Source organism: Staurois parvus, unplaced genomic scaffold, assembly GCF_062004578.1.
Source record: "Staurois parvus isolate SC_StPar_1 unplaced genomic scaffold, SC_StPar_1.0 ptg002331l, whole genome shotgun sequence".
Lineage (NCBI taxonomy): Eukaryota > Metazoa > Chordata > Amphibia > Anura > Ranidae > Staurois > Staurois parvus.
In genome coordinates, this window is record NW_028320127.1 from 18,280 (window position 1) to 35,858 (window position 17,579).

Sequence of the window (17,579 nt, forward strand, 5' to 3'; positions counted from 1 at the left end):
CAAGTACTCACCGTTGTACCTCTTGTGGCAAAGAAAGCCAATTTTGGTCAATGGGTGTACTGTGTTCACTTCTAGTCTATTCACATTGTTGTCAATCAAGCCCTGGTGAAGGGTGTGCTTTTTTTGATGGAGGTGACACTGGATAGGCTGGTGGGAGTGTAGAGAGAGGTATTATTGGATAGCTGCCCACAGGTTTGGATCAGTGGTGTATTTAGGTTTTGTGCTGTCCTAGGCAACACAAAAAATAAGACACCCCCCCTCCCCAGCCTGACACCGACCATCACCAGACCTTTACCCCCCGCAGAGACAGCCTGACAGTGACCATCAACACTCCTGCCCCATCCCCACCCAAGAGAGCCTTCCATTAACACCCACCCCAGTAAAAGAGAGAAAGATACACCTTCACAGCTCTGGACATCCCGGGAATGACAATCGGGCTCTGCATACGCCATCAAGCAGCCCATCTTAGATCCCATCTGGTCCCCATGCCACATATGTTCCTTCTTCCAGGGGGCACTGCTGCGCCCCTAAAAAATGCCACCCTAGGCAAATGCCTTGTTTGCCTTATGGTAAATACACCCCTGGTTTGGACTATATTTTCCCTCTTCTTCAGATGGTGATGAGGTGACTGGGGATATTGCTTATTCTATTGGAACTTAAGACATCATTCCCCATAGAAAGAGGAATATGCTAGCCCCTCGTGTCTATTGGTTCCATCCCACATATGAAAGATATGGCAGGGTGGTCTGTTTTTCCTTCTCTGCCGCCAACATTATGAGATGCACATGTGACCGCTCTTGTCCTTCTGATTGCTCACACCATCGAATGTTGGATCATGCAATCCCACTTTGAACGCCAGTGCTTTTAAGATCGCTCTGATCAACTGCTGTTTTAGATCCCTTTGGTTTTCATGCCCCCTGAAGAAGGTCTTGAATGGAAATGATCGAAACGTGTTGGGGCTCCTTGGGAACACTGTATTGTTATAACCCTATAAGGGACTATATTTTGGGAACCATTAGTATGATTTTAAGCTGTAACATACTTTTTAACAATAATGTTGTGCAATATGAAAGAAAATATTTCATGGATATATGTGTAATGTTAAGTTAGCTGCATTAAAGTCCCATTCCTGCTGGTGATGAGCAGCCAGATACTCGATTCGTTTTCTTGAAGGATGCGCTCTTGGACCCTCAAAACACAGTGGATGATTTTTGGATTGTCTTCCCTTATTGTAATAAAGTTGTATATGGAATCTTCATCAGGGGTGTGGCGCTTCAATTTACTTTTTTTTTTATATTTATAGGTTAGTCAGCAAGTTAGGGATCAAGGAGTACTTTTGTTAAAATTTCCTACGTGTTTCAGGGGTCCCAGAATACCCCTTCTGTGGGGCTCACAACCTGAGAGCTGCTGGATTGGGAACAGGACTGCTTGGGTGATGGCCAGCGTTGTATTTACCGCTCTAGGCAAACAAGGCATTTGCCTAGAGCGGCCATTTTTAGTGGAGCGGCACCGCTCCCCGTAAGAAGGGACCTGGTGAACAGTGGCGGACTGAACCATGCAGGGCCACCATCTAAGGGGTACCCTTGGTTCTCCTTTAGGTGGCCCAGACAGCAGGAAGATCGGTGTGGTGAGGGAGGGCAGTTGCAGAACGATGCCCTGTGTATCTGTCCCTCCAGCAGCTGAAAGCTGGTTTCTCCCCCTCCCGCCGGCTTTGTGCTGCTGGAGGGTGAGACAGACCTGGCTGGATCAAGGGGGTGTCCTGATGTTGCTGAGTGCCCGCTGAGCTCCTTCCCCCGCCTGCACTCAGAGCTGGGACCAGGGGAAAGCCTGGAGCAGGGAGAGGAAAGAAGTGAGAGAGAAGGAAGAGAGAGAGGGGGGGGGGGAGAGGTCAACCGGCCACAGCTCGAGGAATTCTGCTTAAACCAGTTGGAAGAATTTGGCTATTACAGTGGAGGTCTGAAGGCCACTCTTACATGTAGCTAAAAAGATCATTAGTGGCTTACTTCTGGCTTTGCAGAGTGGTGTTGGTCTTGGAACTATGCAAATACCCTCAAATGGGAGGTCAATCAGCCGCAGCTCAAGGATCCCTGTGAAAACCAATTAGTTTCAGTCCAAGGTGAAAAAATTCCCCTTACACTGGTGGTCATTAGGAAGGCTGCAACCCTTACAGAGTTGGCCCAGGAACTTTGTATAAATACTGGCTGAAAAAGGACAAAAGTCCACTATAAAATGGGAGATCGATTAGCCACAACCCAAGGAACCCATAAAAATATCTTGAGGAACCCCAGGGTTCCACTGAACCTTGGTTGAGAATGGCTGATCTAGATCAACCCTAGGGATCCACCCTACCATTTACCTATTTTTGTGAGAACATCAATAATGCATGATACATGAACCCCAAAATGGCCGCTCTACAGCATAGAACATAGTTACAAAACTTACAAAAAAAAAGAGAACAAAAACAGAATCACATTACTTAAAAACAAACTAGTTGGTTTCTCTATGTGCCGCGAGAACTTGAATACTGTGCTGTGTGCCTTTGGAAATTGAAGCAAAAAAGTTTGATGAATGCAAAGAGGCCAGCTTGTCGATAAAGCATTGGTTTAGAGCATGTTTCTTTTAATTAGCTTTTTTTTTTGCAGCAGGCCTGACTAGGCTTGCTTGTTTTGTGTTACGTACCAGCACGCGCAAGCCCTCTTTTCTGCTCGCTGCAGACCTACTTCCTCTGATCGGCACCTAATTCCTGTGGCCTTTGTGTCTGAGAAATGGTTTGAAATCTCCTGCTGACTGGCTGAAGTCTGTTTTTCTTCCTTGAGGGCAGGGCAGACGCCATGTTTCAGTTTACTGGTACGTACTGCTTTTTTTTTTTTTTTCAGAACGTTTTTACCAAAAAATAAATAAAAATTGCACCACGCAGCCTTTGACTGTTTTTGTAAAAGAATTGAAGTCCATGATGTGAAGTAGCCATTTGTGAACTGAACCAATCTCACATAGTCCACCTTGTTTTTTTCTTGGTCGGTGATGCGGCTCGTTCCTAATCGATCGATACGCTGGCTGATGGTTCCTCCTTTAGGGAGACCCTGCTATGTCTACTGCGGGTATAAAGTAGAGGCACCCAGAGGAGCATGTATCCGGAGCCACACCCCAAACCTTTCTTAGTTGAATTCTGCCCAGTTTGGACACTTTTGGGTAGCGTGGTAGCTTGTATCTAAGCTTTGCCTCCCGCACATTCCCATTGGCCGACCAGTAGGATTGGCAGCCTTCATTAGCTGAAAGGAATGTACAGTTTTGGCATTTTGATGAGATTCCGGATTCATCTTCTCTACTGCCATTTATACCTGCAGCATTTTCTACTTCGATATCAGTGTCTCTTTGAGGTGAACCTTTTGCTCAGTTGAAATATTAAGGCGTACAGTTTTCTTCTGAGCCGGCACCGCAAGACAGCTGCTGTTACCTGCTGAAATCCAGAAATCATTTTTTTGTGCTCCTATCTGATTTGGTTTCAAACCGGGTCTGACTTCCTCTGACTTCATGGCTAAGCTCCACCAACGGTCATTCCATTGTCCAATGAAATCGCCTCAGTGGCCAGTAGAGGCGTTCTCACCAGTTGGTAGAACGTAACCATCAGGGCAAGGAAATTCAGACCCTGGTACCACGGTGAAAGGAAATCAGAAAGGGACACAGAAAAGAGTTTCCTGGGTAATAAAAACACCAGAATGCATCTTGAGGTGCCTGCTTGTAGGCGGAGCTTTAACTTCTAAAACTTTATTATGAAGCTCATGTTCATTTTAAAATGGCAATCTCTTGGTGGATAAGTGACAACCCCTTTTCTTCACCTTTCTTGGAGATCCAAACAAAGTCATAAGTCCGAGTTTTTGATTCAACTCACACTCTATCATAGACCAAACCAATTTTTTTGATTCCTAATGACCCTGTGTGGTTGTTGTTTTCCAGCAAATCGTCCAAGCTGCAGGTTCGTTCAGGTCACAAGATGGCTACCTCCTTTATGTATAAATGCCAGGTTATGATAATTGTGTACTTTGTGATATATATGGAACTTTTAACCCGATTATGCCTTTATTTTTCTTATGTGTTTTGGGCTATACTCATTTTCTCAGTTTGCATTATGTAATATTTATATTTGTTACAGTTTTATGATTGTACATTTTTTGTATGTGATGTACAGTGTTGATTTTATACGATATGTTTTATACCTTGTGTGGAAGCTGCAAAGTCTTACATTGTTTTAAGGAATTCTAGGCATAAAAAGTAAACATCGGTTTTAAAAAGGATAGCTAAGCATGTCAATTTCCCTTTCCCACCATCACCATACCCAATGATATACCTTTCCTGGAGGACCATGTCTACTTCCCTTTCCCACCACCACCATACCCAATGATATAGCTTTCCTGGAGAACCATGTCTACTTCCCTTTCCCACCATGCCCAAAGATATACCTTTCTTAGAGGACCATGTCTACTTACCTTTTCCACCACCACCATACCCAATGATATACCTTTCCTGGAGGACCATGTCTATTTACCTTTCCCACCACCATCAAACCCAATGATATACCTTTCCTGGAGGACCATGTCTACTTCCCTTTCCCACAACCATACCCAGTGATATACCTTTCCTGAAGGACCATGTCTACTTCCCTTTCCCACCATACTCAGTGATATACCTTTCCTGAAGAACCATGTCTACTGCCCTTTCCCACCACCACCATACCCAATGATATAGCTTTCCTGAAAGACCATGTCTACTTCCCTTTTCCACAATACCGAATGTTATATCTTTCCTGGAGGACCATGTCTGCTTCCCTTTCCCACCACCACCATACCCAATGATATAGCTTTCCTGGAGGACCATGCCTACTTCCCTTTCCCACCACCACCATACCCAATGATATAGCTTTCCTGGAGGACCATGTCTACTTCTCTTTCCCACCATACCCAATGACATACCTTTTCTGGAGGACCATGTCTATTTCCCTTTCCCACCACCACCATACCGAATGATATAGCTTTCCTGGAGGACCATGTCTACTTCCCTTTCCCACCATACCGAATGATATAGCTTTCCTGGAAGACCATGTCTACTTCTCTTTCCCACCACCACCATACCCAATGATATGCCTTTCCTTGAGGACCATGTCTACTTCCCTTTCCCACCACCACCATACCCAATGATATACCTTTCCTGGAGGACCATGTCTACTCCCCTTTCTCACCATACCCAATGATATACCTATTCTGGAGGACCATGTCTACTTCCCTTTCCCACCACCACCATACCCAATGATAAAGTTTTCCTGGAGAACCATGTCTACTTCCCTTTCCCACCATGCCCAATGATATACCTTTCCTGGAGGACCATGTCTACTTACCTTTCCCACCACCACCAAACCCAATGATATACCATTCCTGGAGGACTATGTCTACTTACCTTTCCCACCACCACCATACCCAATGATATACCTTTCCTGGAGGACCATGTTTACTTACCTTTCCCACCACCACCATACCCAATGATATAGCTTTCCTGGAGGACCATGTCTACTTCCCTTTCCCACCACCACCACCATACCCAGTGATATACCTTTCCTGAAGGACCATGTCTACTTCCCTTTCCCACCATACCGAGTGATATACCTTTCCTGGAGGACCATGTCTACTGCCCTTTCCCACCACCACCATACCCAATGATATAGCTTTCCTGGAAGACCATGTCTACTTCCCTTTTCCTTAATACTGAATGTTATATCTTTCCTGGAGGACCATCTCTGCTTCCCTTTCCCACCACCACCATACCCAATGATATAGCTTTCCTGGAGGACCATGCCTACTTCCTTTTCCCACCACCACCATACCCAATGATATAGCTTTCCTGGAGGACCATGTCTACTTCCCTTTCCCACCATACCCAATGACATACCTTTTCTGGAGGACCATGTCTATTTCCCTTTCCCACCACCACCATACCCAATGATATACCTTTCCTGGAGGACCATGTCTACTTCCCTTTCCCACCATACCGAATTATATAGCTTTCCTGGAGGACCATGTCTACTTCCCTTTCCCACCACCATACCCAGTGATATACCTTTCCTGAAGGACCATGTCTACTTCCCTTTCCCACCATACTCAGTGATATACCTTTCCTGGAGGACCATGTCTACTGCCCTTTCCCACCACCACCATACCCAATGATATAGCTTTCCTGAAAGACCATGTCTACTTCCCTTTTCCACAATACCGAATGTTATATCTTTCCTGGAGGACCATGTCTGCTTCCCTTTCCCACCACCACCATACCCAATGATATAGCTTTCCTGGAGGACCATGCCTACTTCCCTTTCCCACCACCACCATACCCAATGATATAGCTTTCCTGGAGGACCATGTCTACTTCTCTTTCCCACCATACCCAATGACATACCTTTTCTGAAGGACCATGTCTATTTCCCTTTCCCACCACCACCATACCGAATGATATAGCTTTCCTGGAGGACCATGTCTACTTCCCTTTCCCACCATACTGAATGATATAGCTTTCCTGGAAGACCATGTCTACTTCTCTTTCCCACCACCACCATACCCAATGATATGCCTTTCCTTGAGGACCATGTCTACTTCCCTTTCCCACCATCACCATACCCAATGATATACCTTTCCTGGAGGACCATGTCTACTTCCCGTTCCCACCATCACCATACCCAATGATATACCTTTCCGGGAGGACCATGTCTACTTCCCTTTCCCACCACCACCATACCCAATGATATACCTTTACTGGAGGACCATGTCTGCTTCCCTTTCCCACCACCACCACCATACCCAATGATATACCTATTCTGGAGGACCATGTCTACTTCCTTTCCCACCACCACCAAACCCAATGATATACCTTTCCTGGAGGACCATGTCTACTTCCCTTTCTCACCACCACCATACCCAATGATATAGCTTTCCTGGAGGACCATGTCTACTTCCCTTTCCCACCATACCCAATGACATACCTTTTCTGGAGGACCATGTCTACTTCCCTTTCCCACCACCACCATACCCAATGATATACCTTTCCTGGAGGACCATGTCTACTTCCCTTTCCCACCATACCTAATGAAATAGCTTTCCTGGAGGACCATGTCTACTTCCCTTTCCCACCATACTCAATGACATACCTATTCTGGAGGACCATGTCTACTTCCCTTTCCCACCACCACCATACCCAATGATATACCTTTCCTGGAGGACCATGTCTACTTCCCTTTCTCAACACCACCATACCCAATGATATAGCTTTCCTGGAGGACCATGTCTACTTCCCTTTCCCACCATACCCAATGACATACCTTTTCTGGAGGACCATGTCTACTTCCCTTTCCCACCACCACCATACCCAATGATATACCTTTCCTGGAGGACCATGTCTACTTCCCTTTCCCACCATACCGAATGAAATAGCTTTCCTGGAGGACCATGTCTACTTCCCTTTCCCACCATACTCAATGACATACCTATTCTGGAGGACCATGTCTACTTCCCTTTCCCACCACCACCATACCCAATGATATACCTTTCCTGGAAGACCATGTCTACTTCCCTTTCCCACCACCACCATACCCAATGATATAGCTTTCCTGGAGGACCATGTCTACTTCCTTTCCCACCACCACCATACCCAATTATATACCTTTCCTGGAGGACCATGTCTATTTCCCTTTCCCACCACCACCATACCCAATGATATAGCTTTCCTGGAGGACCATGCCTACTTCCCTTTCCCACTACCACCATACCGAGTGATATAACTTTACTGGAGGACCATGTCTGCTTCCCTTTCCCACCACCACCACCATACCCAATGATATACCTATTCTGGAGGACCATGTCTACTTCCCTTTCCCACCATACTCAGTGATATACCTTTCCTGGAGGACCATGTCTACTGCCCTTTCCCACCACCACCATACCCAATGATATAGCTTTCCTGGAAGACCATGTCTACTTCCCTTTTCCTTAATACCGAATGTTATATCTTTCCTGGAGGACCATGTCTACTTCCCTTTCCCACCACCACCATACCCAATGATATAGCTTTCCTGGAGGACCATGCCTACTTCCTTTTCCCACCACCACCATACCCAATGATCTACCTTTCCTGGAGGACCATGTCTACTTCCCTTTCCCACCATACCGAATGATATAGCTTTCCTGGAGGACCATGTCTACTTCCCTTTCCCACCACCACCATACCCAATGATATGCCTTTCCTGGAGGACCATGTCTACTTCCCTTTCCCACCATCACCATACCCAATGATATACCTTTCCTGGAGGACCATGTCTACTTCCCTTTCCCACCACCACCATACCCAATGATATACCTTTACTGGAGGACCATGTCTGCTTCCCTTTCCCACCACCACCACCATACCCAATGATATACCTATTCTGGAGGACCATGTCTACTTTCCTTTCCCACCATCACCATACCCAATGATATAGCTTTCCTGTAGGCCCATGTCTACTTTCCTTTACCACCATACCCAATGATATAGCTTTCCTGGGGAACCATGTCTACTTCCTTTCCCACCACCACCATACCCAATGATATACCTTTCCTGGAGGACCATGTCTACTTCCCTTTCTCACCACCACCATACCCAATGATATAGCTTTCCTGGAGGACCATGTCTACTTCCCTTTCCCACCATACCGAATGAAATAGCTTTCCTGGAGGACCATGTCTACTTCCCTTTCCCACCATACTCAATGACATACCTATTCTGGAGGACCATGTCTACTTCCCTTTCCCACCACCATCATACCCAATGATATACCTTTCCTGGAAGACCATGTCTACTTCCCTTTCCCACCACCACCATACCCAATGATATAGCTTTCCTGTAGGCCCATGTCTACTTCCCTTTACCACCATACCCAATGATATAGCTTTCCTGGAGGACCATGTCTACTTCCTTTCCCACCACCACCATACCCAATGATATACCTTTCCTGGAGGACCATGTCTATTTCCCTTTCCCACCACCACCATACCCAATGATATAGCTTTCCTGGAGGACCATGCCTACTTCCCTTTCCCACTACCAACATACCGAGTGATATACCTTCCCTGGAAGGCCAGGTCTACTTCCCTTTCCCACCACTAGCATACCCAATGATATACCTTTCCTGGAGGGCCAGGTCTACTTCATTTTCCCACTACCACCTTACCCAATTATATACATTTCCTGGAGGACCATGTCTACTTCCCTTTTTCCCCATACCCAATGATATATCTTTCCTGGAAGACCATGTCTACTTCCCTTTCCCACCACCACCATACCCAATGATATACCTTTCCTGGAGGGCCAGGTCTACTTCCCTTTCCCACCACCACCATACCCAATGATATACCGTTCCTGGAGGATCATGTCTACTTCCCTTTCCCACCACCACCATACCCAATGATATACCTTTACTGGAGGGCCAGGTCTGCTTCCTTTTCCCACCAAAACCATTCTCAATTATATACCTTTCCTGGAAGACCATGCCCACTTCCCTTTCCGACCACCACCATACCCAATGATATGCCTTTCCTTGAGGACCATGTCTACTTCCCTTTCCCACCATCACCATACCCAATGATATACCTTTCCTGGAGGACCATGTCTACTTCCCTTTCCCACCATCACCATACCCAATGATATAGCTTTCCTGTAGGCCCATGTCTACTTCCCTTTACCACCATACCCAATGATATAGCTTTCCTGGAGGACCATGTCTACTTCCTTTCCCACCACCACCATACCCAATGATATACCTTTCCTGGAGGGCCAGGTCTACTTCCCTTTCCCACCACCACCATACCCAATGATATACCGTTCCTGGAGGATCATGTCTACTTCCCTTTCCCACCACCACCATACCCAATGATATACCTTTACTGGAGGGCCAGGTCTGCTTCCTTTTCCCACCAAAACCATTCTCAATTATATACCTTTCCTGGAAGACCATGCCCACTTCCCTTTCCGACCACCACCATACCCAATGATATGCCTTTCCTTGAGGACCATGTCTACTTCCCTTTCCTACCATCACCATACCCAATGATATACCTTTCCTGGAGGACCATGTCTTCTTCCCTTTCCCACCATCACCATACCCAATGATATACCTTTCCTGGAGGACCATGTCTACTTCCCTTTCCCACCACCACCATACCCAATGATATACCTTTACTGGAGGACCATGTCTGCTTCCCTTTCCCACCACCACCACCATACCCAATGATATACCTATTCTGGAGGACCATGTCTACTTCCCTTTCCCACCATCACCATACCCAATGATATAGCTTTCCTGTAGGCCCATGTCTACTTTCCTTTACCACCATACCCAATGATATAGCTTTCCTGGAGGACCATGTCTACTTCCTTTCCCACCACCACCATACCCAATGATATACCTTTCCTGGAGGACCATGTCTACTTCCCTTTCTCACCACCACCATACCCAATGATATAGCTTTCCTGGAGGACCATGTCTACTTCCCTTTCCCACCATACCCAATGACATACCTTTTCTGGAGGACCATGTCTTCTTCCCTTTCCCACCACCACCATACCCAATGATATACCTTTCCTGGAGGACCATGTCTACTTCCATTTCCCACCATACCGAATGAAATAGCTTTCCTGGAGGACCATGTCTACTTCCCTTTCCCACCATACCCAATGATATACCTTTCCTGGAAGACCATATCTACTTCCCTTTCCCACCACCACCATACCCAATGATATAGCTTTCCTGTAGGCCCATGTCTACTTCCCTTTACCACCATACCCAATGATATAGCTTTCCTGGAGGACCATGTCTACTTCCTTTCCCACCACCACCATACCCAATGATATACCTTTCCTGGAGGACCATGTCTATTTCCCTTTCCCACCACCACCATACCCAATGATATAGCTTTCCTGGAGGACCATGCCTACTTCCCTTTCCCACTACCACCATACCGAGTGATATACCTTCCCTAGAAGGCCAGGTCTACTTCCCTTTCCCACCACTAGCATACCCAATGATATACCTTTCCTGGAGGGCCAGGTCTACTTCATTTTCCCACTACCACCTTACCCAATTATATACATTTCCTGGAGGACCATGTCTACTTCCCTTTTTCCCCATACCCAATGATATATCTTTCCTGGAGGACCATGTCTACTTCCCTTTCCCACCACCACCATATCCAATGATATACTTTTCCTGGAGGGCCAGGTCTACTTCCTTTTCCCACCACCACCATACCCAATGATATACCGTTCCTGGAGGATCATGTCTACTTCCCTTTCCCACCACCACCATACCCAATGATATACCTTTACTGGAGGGCCAGGTCTGCTTCCTTTTCCCACCAAAACCATTCTCAATTATATACCTTTCCTGGAAGACCATGCCCACTTCCCTTTCCGACCACCACCATACTCAGTGATATACCTTTCCTGGAGGACCAGGTCTTAGATTTGTGGCAGGTTGATAACTGAGTGTTGGTTTGGTGGATTTTAATTTATAGGGAATCTATTGCAAATCTTGGCAAATTTGCCCAAGCACATCTGGAGAAAATGTCCAGGCAGAGGTTCCGTTAGTGAAAATCACACTTCAAAATAATTAGGAGTGAAACTATAAAGACCAAGCCATACTGTATAGAAGTAGATGAGTTCAGTGTCATGAGAGCTGTAAATGGTAACCAAGCTTAATTTATCTGTATGCATTTGTATACTGTACATAAATTAGGTCAGCTTCTAGAGAGCGTTGTATACTAGTGAAGCCCAATTTATCATCATGCCCTACCTATCACCAGAAGGAAATTGTGAAGACCAATTAACATGTATAGGTAAACTGGGTGAACTCCAAGAAGCCTGATTTGTTTAATGCCTCGCCTCTGCCCAAGGTAGAAACCATATGGACCATGGCCAATGTAGGTAAATGAAGTCAACTTCAGGAGAGCTGGGTATACCAAGGGAATCTGATCTGTTTAATGACCCACCTCTACCCAAGAAGAAAATGATAAAGACCAATTTGTATATACAGTAAGCAAAGCTGGGTATACCAAGGAAGACTGATTTGTTAAATGCTTCACCTCTTCCCAAGTGAAACCAAAAGGACCAAGCCCTATGTAAGAAACTGAGGTCAATATCAGAAGAGCTGGATATACCAGGGAAGCCTGATCCGTTTAATGCCCCACCTCTGCCCAAGAGAAACCATATGAACCAAGCCCTATATAAATAAGGGAGGTCAACTTCATAAGAGCTGAGTATTTCAGGGAAGCCTGATCTGTTTAATGCCCTACCTCTTTCCAAGAAAAAAATGATTAAAACCAATCCATATTCTGTATAATTAAATGATGTGAGCTTTGGGAAAGCTGGGTATACCAGGGAAGCCCAATCTGGTTAATGTCCCACCTCTTCCCAAGAGAGAAACCAAAAAGGACCAATCCCTATGTAAGTAAATGAAGTTAACTTCAGGAGAGCTGGATATGATATACCAGGGAAACCTGATCTGTTTCATGTCCCACTTCTACCCAAGAGGAAAATTATAAAGACCAATCCATATATAAGTAAGTGGGGTAAACTTCAGGAGAGATGGGTATACCAGAGAAGCCTGCTTTTTTAATGCCCCACCTCTGCCAAAGAGAGAAACTGTATGGACAAAACCCTATATAAAAATATGAGGTCAACTTCATGATTACTGGGTATTCTAGGAAAGCCTGATCTATTTAATGCCCCACCTCTTCCCAAGAGAGAAACCAAAAGGACCAATCCCTATGTAAGTAAATTAGGTCAACTTCAGGAGAGATGGGTATGCCAGGGAGCCTGATCTGTTTGATGCCCCACCTCTTCTGAAGAGAGAATCCAAAAGGACCAAGCCCTATATAAGTAAATTAGGTCAACTTCAGGAGAAATAGGTATGCCAGGGGAGCCTGATCTGTTTAATGCCCAACCACTGCCAAAGTGAGAAACCATATGGACCAAGCCATAAATAGGTAAATGGGGTCAACCTCGGGTAATTGTGTTAAATGGTAATTATCAGTCAAGCCTGATCCATCTACATACTCTACCTCCCCCTGATCTATCTTCATACTCTACCTCCCCTGATCTATCTTCATACTCTACCTCCCCCTGATCCATCTACATACTCTACCTCCCCCTGATCTATCTTCATACTCTACCTCCCCCTGATCTATCTTCATACTCTACCTCCCCTGATCTATCTTCATACTCTACCTCCCCCTGATCCATCTTCATACTCTACCTCCCCCTGATCCATCTTCATACTCTACCTCCCCCTGATCCATCGTCATACTCTACCTCCCCCTGATCTATCGTCATACTCTACCTCCCCCTGATCTATCGTCATACTCTACCTCCCCCTGATCCATCTACATACTCTACCTCCCCCTGATCCATCTACATACTCTACCTCCCCCTGATCCATCTTCATACTCTACCTCCCCCTGATCTATCGTCATACTCTACCTCCCCCTGATCTATCGTCATACTGTACCTCCCCCTGATCTATCGTCATACTCTACCTCCCCCTGATCTATCGTCATACTCTACCTCCCCCTGATCTATCGTCATACTCTACCTCCCCCTGATCTATCGTCATACTCTACCTCCCCCTGATCTATCTACATACTCTACCTCCCCCTGATCTATCTTCATACTCTACCTCCCCCTGATCTATCGTCATACTCTACCTCCCCCTGATCCATCTACATACTCTACCTCCCCCTGATCTATCTTCATACTCTTCCTCCCCCTGATCCACCTACATACTCTACTCCCCCCTGATCTATCTTCATACTCTACCTCCCCCTGATCTATCTTCATACTCTACCTCCCCCTGATTTATCGTCATACTCTACCTCCCCCTGATCTATCTTCATACTCTACCTCCCCCTGATCTATCTTCATACTCTACCTCCCCCTGATCTATCGTCATACTCTACCTCCCCCTGATCCATCTACATACTCTACTCCCCCTGATCTATCTTCATACTCTACCTCCCCCTGATCTATCGTCATACTCTACCTCCCCCTGATCCATCTACATACTCTACTCCCCCTGATCTATCTTCATGCTCTACCTCCCCCTGATCTATCTACATACTCTACCTCCTCCTGATCTATCGTCATACTCTACCTCCCCCTGATCCATCTACATACTCTACCTCCCCCTGATCTATCTTCATACTCTTCCTCCCCCTGATCCATCTACATACTCTACCTCCCCCTGATCCATCTACATACTCTACCTCCCCCTGATCTATCTTCATACTCTTCCTCCCCCTGATCTATCTTCATACTCTACCTCCCCCTGATCTATCGTCATACTCTACTCCCCCCTGATCTATCTTCATACTCTACCTCCCCCTGATCTATCTTCATACTCTACCTCCCCCTGATTTATCGTCATACTCTACCTCCCCCTGATCTATCTTCATACTCTACCTCCCCCTGATCTATCTTCATACTCTACCTCCCCCTGATCTATCTTCATACTCTACCTCCCCCTGATCTATCTTCATACTCTACCTCCCCCTGATCCATCTACATACTCTACTCCCCCTGATCTATCGTCATACTCTACCTCCCCCTGATCTATCTTCATGCCCTACCTCCCCCAAGAGAGAAAGAATAAAAAACCAAGCTACATATACAACAATGGGGCCAACTTTAGGCCTAGTGCTCTAAAGTTCTCGAACTCCATCCATTTAGCATCGTTCTTCATTGTTCTTTTAGTTTTCTAAGTTTATGTTCAACAAATAGCTAAAAAAAAAAAGATCAGGTGATGTTTTCATTCCTACAAAATAAATCCTCTGTAGCTGTATGCATTGTATTTATGTTGCCTCCACATTCCTTGAAGCATCTTACTTATATTATTTCTGCTCGTTGTTACGTTAACTATTTTTGCATCTGACCTCGTTTATGTGGAGGGAAATCTCGTGTACACCGAGGTCAGCTTGTCTGTGTGCCGATTTGTGTATTTTTACGAGGAGTCAGACAAGCATTTATTTGTCGGTTTATGACTGTCTGCATGGCATAATGGGCTGAGCGAGAAGAATGGAGACACGCTTGTTTTGTTTGCTGTTCTTCTCCTTCTGTCAAGGCGCACTTTTTGGTACTTAAGGGTCTGCGAGAAAATTGAGACGAAGTCTGTGAAATGTTACCACCGACACGAACGCCGGCCTTGCAGAAGCAGTCATGGCTGCTCAGTTGGACTCCGGAGGTTCTGGGATTTTATCCAAGTTGGTCATGCACACATTTGGCCATTCTCGAAGGATCCAACTGTTTGGCATCCGGACGAAAGCGTGAATCTCGAAGGGAACAATGGACACGTTCCTATGATTGCCGAATATGCCCATAGATGGGCTCCTCATAGGGCCAATTATTATTTTTTTTTGTTTGTTTTTTTATCATGCCCATCCACTCTATGGTTGTAGTCAGGTATTACTCGGCTGATTATTTTTTTTTTTAATATAAAATCCTATTGTAGGCATTATTGTTGGTTTAAACTTTTACATTTTGAAAATTAAATTGCAACTCCACAAGAAACATTTTTTTTTTTGCTGTGGCAAAGTGGGGGGACATATATATTGACTGCGTTTACTTATTTTCCTATTTGTGTATTTAAATACTTTTTGTTTATATATATATATACAGTGAAGGAAATGTGTATTTGCTCCCCTGCTGATGTTGAATGTTCGCCCTCACACAGAAATGATCGGTCTAACAATAGAATGTTCGCCCCTCACAAAGAAATGATCGGTCTAACAATGGAATGTTCGCCCCTCACACAGAAATGATCGGTCTAACAATGGAATGTTCGCCCCTCACACAGAAACGATCGGTCTAACAATGGAATGTTCGGTGTAACACTGAGAGACAGAATACAACAACAAATTCAGCAGAAATGCGTCTAACAAATGATGACTGATCTGCATGTTCATGAGGGAAAGAAGGATTTGATCCCCTATCATTCAGCAGGATTTCTGGCTACCAGGTGTCTCTCATACAGGTAACAAGCTGAGATTAGAAGCAGTCTCTTAAAGGGAGTGCTGCTAATCTCATTGTGTTACCTGTATAAAAGACACCTGTCCACAGGAGCAATCAAACCATCAGATTCCAAACTCTCCACCATGGCAAAGACCAAAGAGCTGTCCAAGGAGGTCAGGGACAAGATGGTAGACCTACACAAGGCTGGACTGGGCTACCAAACTATGGCCAAGCAGCTTGGTGAGAAGGTGACAACAGTTGGTGCAATCATTCACAAATGGAAGAAACACAAAACAAGTGTCAGTCTCCCTCGGTCTGGTGCACCATGCAAGATCTCACCTCGTGGAGTGTCAATGATCATGAGAACAGTGAGGAATCATCCCAGAACTACACGTGAGGATCTTGTCAATGATCTCCAGGCAGCTGGGACCACAGTCACCAAGAAAACAATTGGTAACACACTACGCCGACAAGGACTGAAATCCTGCAGTGCCCGCACGGTCCCTCTGCTCAAGAAAGCACATGTCCAGGCCCGTCTGAAGTCTGCCACTGAACATCTGAATGATGCAGAGGAGGACTGGTTGGAAGTGTTGTGGTCAGAGGAGACCAAAATCCAGCTCTTTGGCATCAACTCAACTCGCTGTGTTTGGAGGAGGAGGAATGCTGCCTATGACCCCAAGAACACCATCCCAACTGTGAAACATGGTGGTGGAAATATTTTGCTTTGGGGGGGTTTTCTGCTAAGAGGACAGGACAACTGCACCGCATCAAAGGGACGATGAACGGGGCAATGTACCCTCAAATCTTGGGTGAGAACCTTCTTCCCTCAGCCAGGGCATTGAAAATGGGTGGTGGATGGGTGTTCCAGCATGACAATGACCCAAAACACACGGCCAAGGCAACAAAGGAGCGCCTCAAGAAGAAGCACATTAAGGTCCCGGAGTGGCCTAGCCAGCCTCCAGACCTTCATCCGATTGAAAATCTGTGGAGGAGCTAAAAGTTCAAGTTGCCAAACGTCAGCCACCAAACCTTAATGACTTGGAGAGGATCTGCCAAGAGGAGTGGGCCAAAATCCCTCCTGAGATGTGTGCGAACCTGGGGGCCAACTCCGGGAAACGTCTGACCTCTGCGATGGCCAACAAGGGATTGGCCACCAAGTACTAAGTCATGTTTTGTGAAGGGGATCAAATCCTTCTTTCCCTCATGAACATGCAGATCCGTCATCATTTGTTAGACGCATTTCTGCTGAATTTGTTGTTGTATTCTGTCTCTCAGTGTTACACCGAACATTCGATTTTTACAGAGCCAAGTATATCTTTGTGGTGCGAAGTAATGTGTATGGAGTTTGTTAATGATAACAAGAAAGGCAACAAAATAGATCCCCTACAGCCAGCAACAATAGGTCTTCCCCATAGCAACAATAGACCCGCCCCCCAAAACAATAGACCCATCACCCAGAAACTGTAGATCCCCCACAATAATAGACCCCCAGCAGCAACAACAGATCTCCA

The 17,579-nt window shown here is 45.7% G+C and overlaps 1 long non-coding RNA gene across 1 annotated transcript in view; it reads left to right on the top strand.

The window, feature by feature from the left end:
• The first annotated feature begins 2,216 nt into the window (after nucleotides 1-2,216).
• The window catches only part of LOC149431240 (uncharacterized), a 51,877-nt gene continuing 36,514 nt past the window's right edge, over nucleotides 2,217-17,579 (top strand). The window contains exon 1 of the long non-coding RNA XR_016309344.1: nucleotides 2,217-2,847. This is a non-coding gene — a long non-coding RNA (uncharacterized LOC149431240). The remainder of the gene's footprint in view (nucleotides 2,848-17,579) is intronic.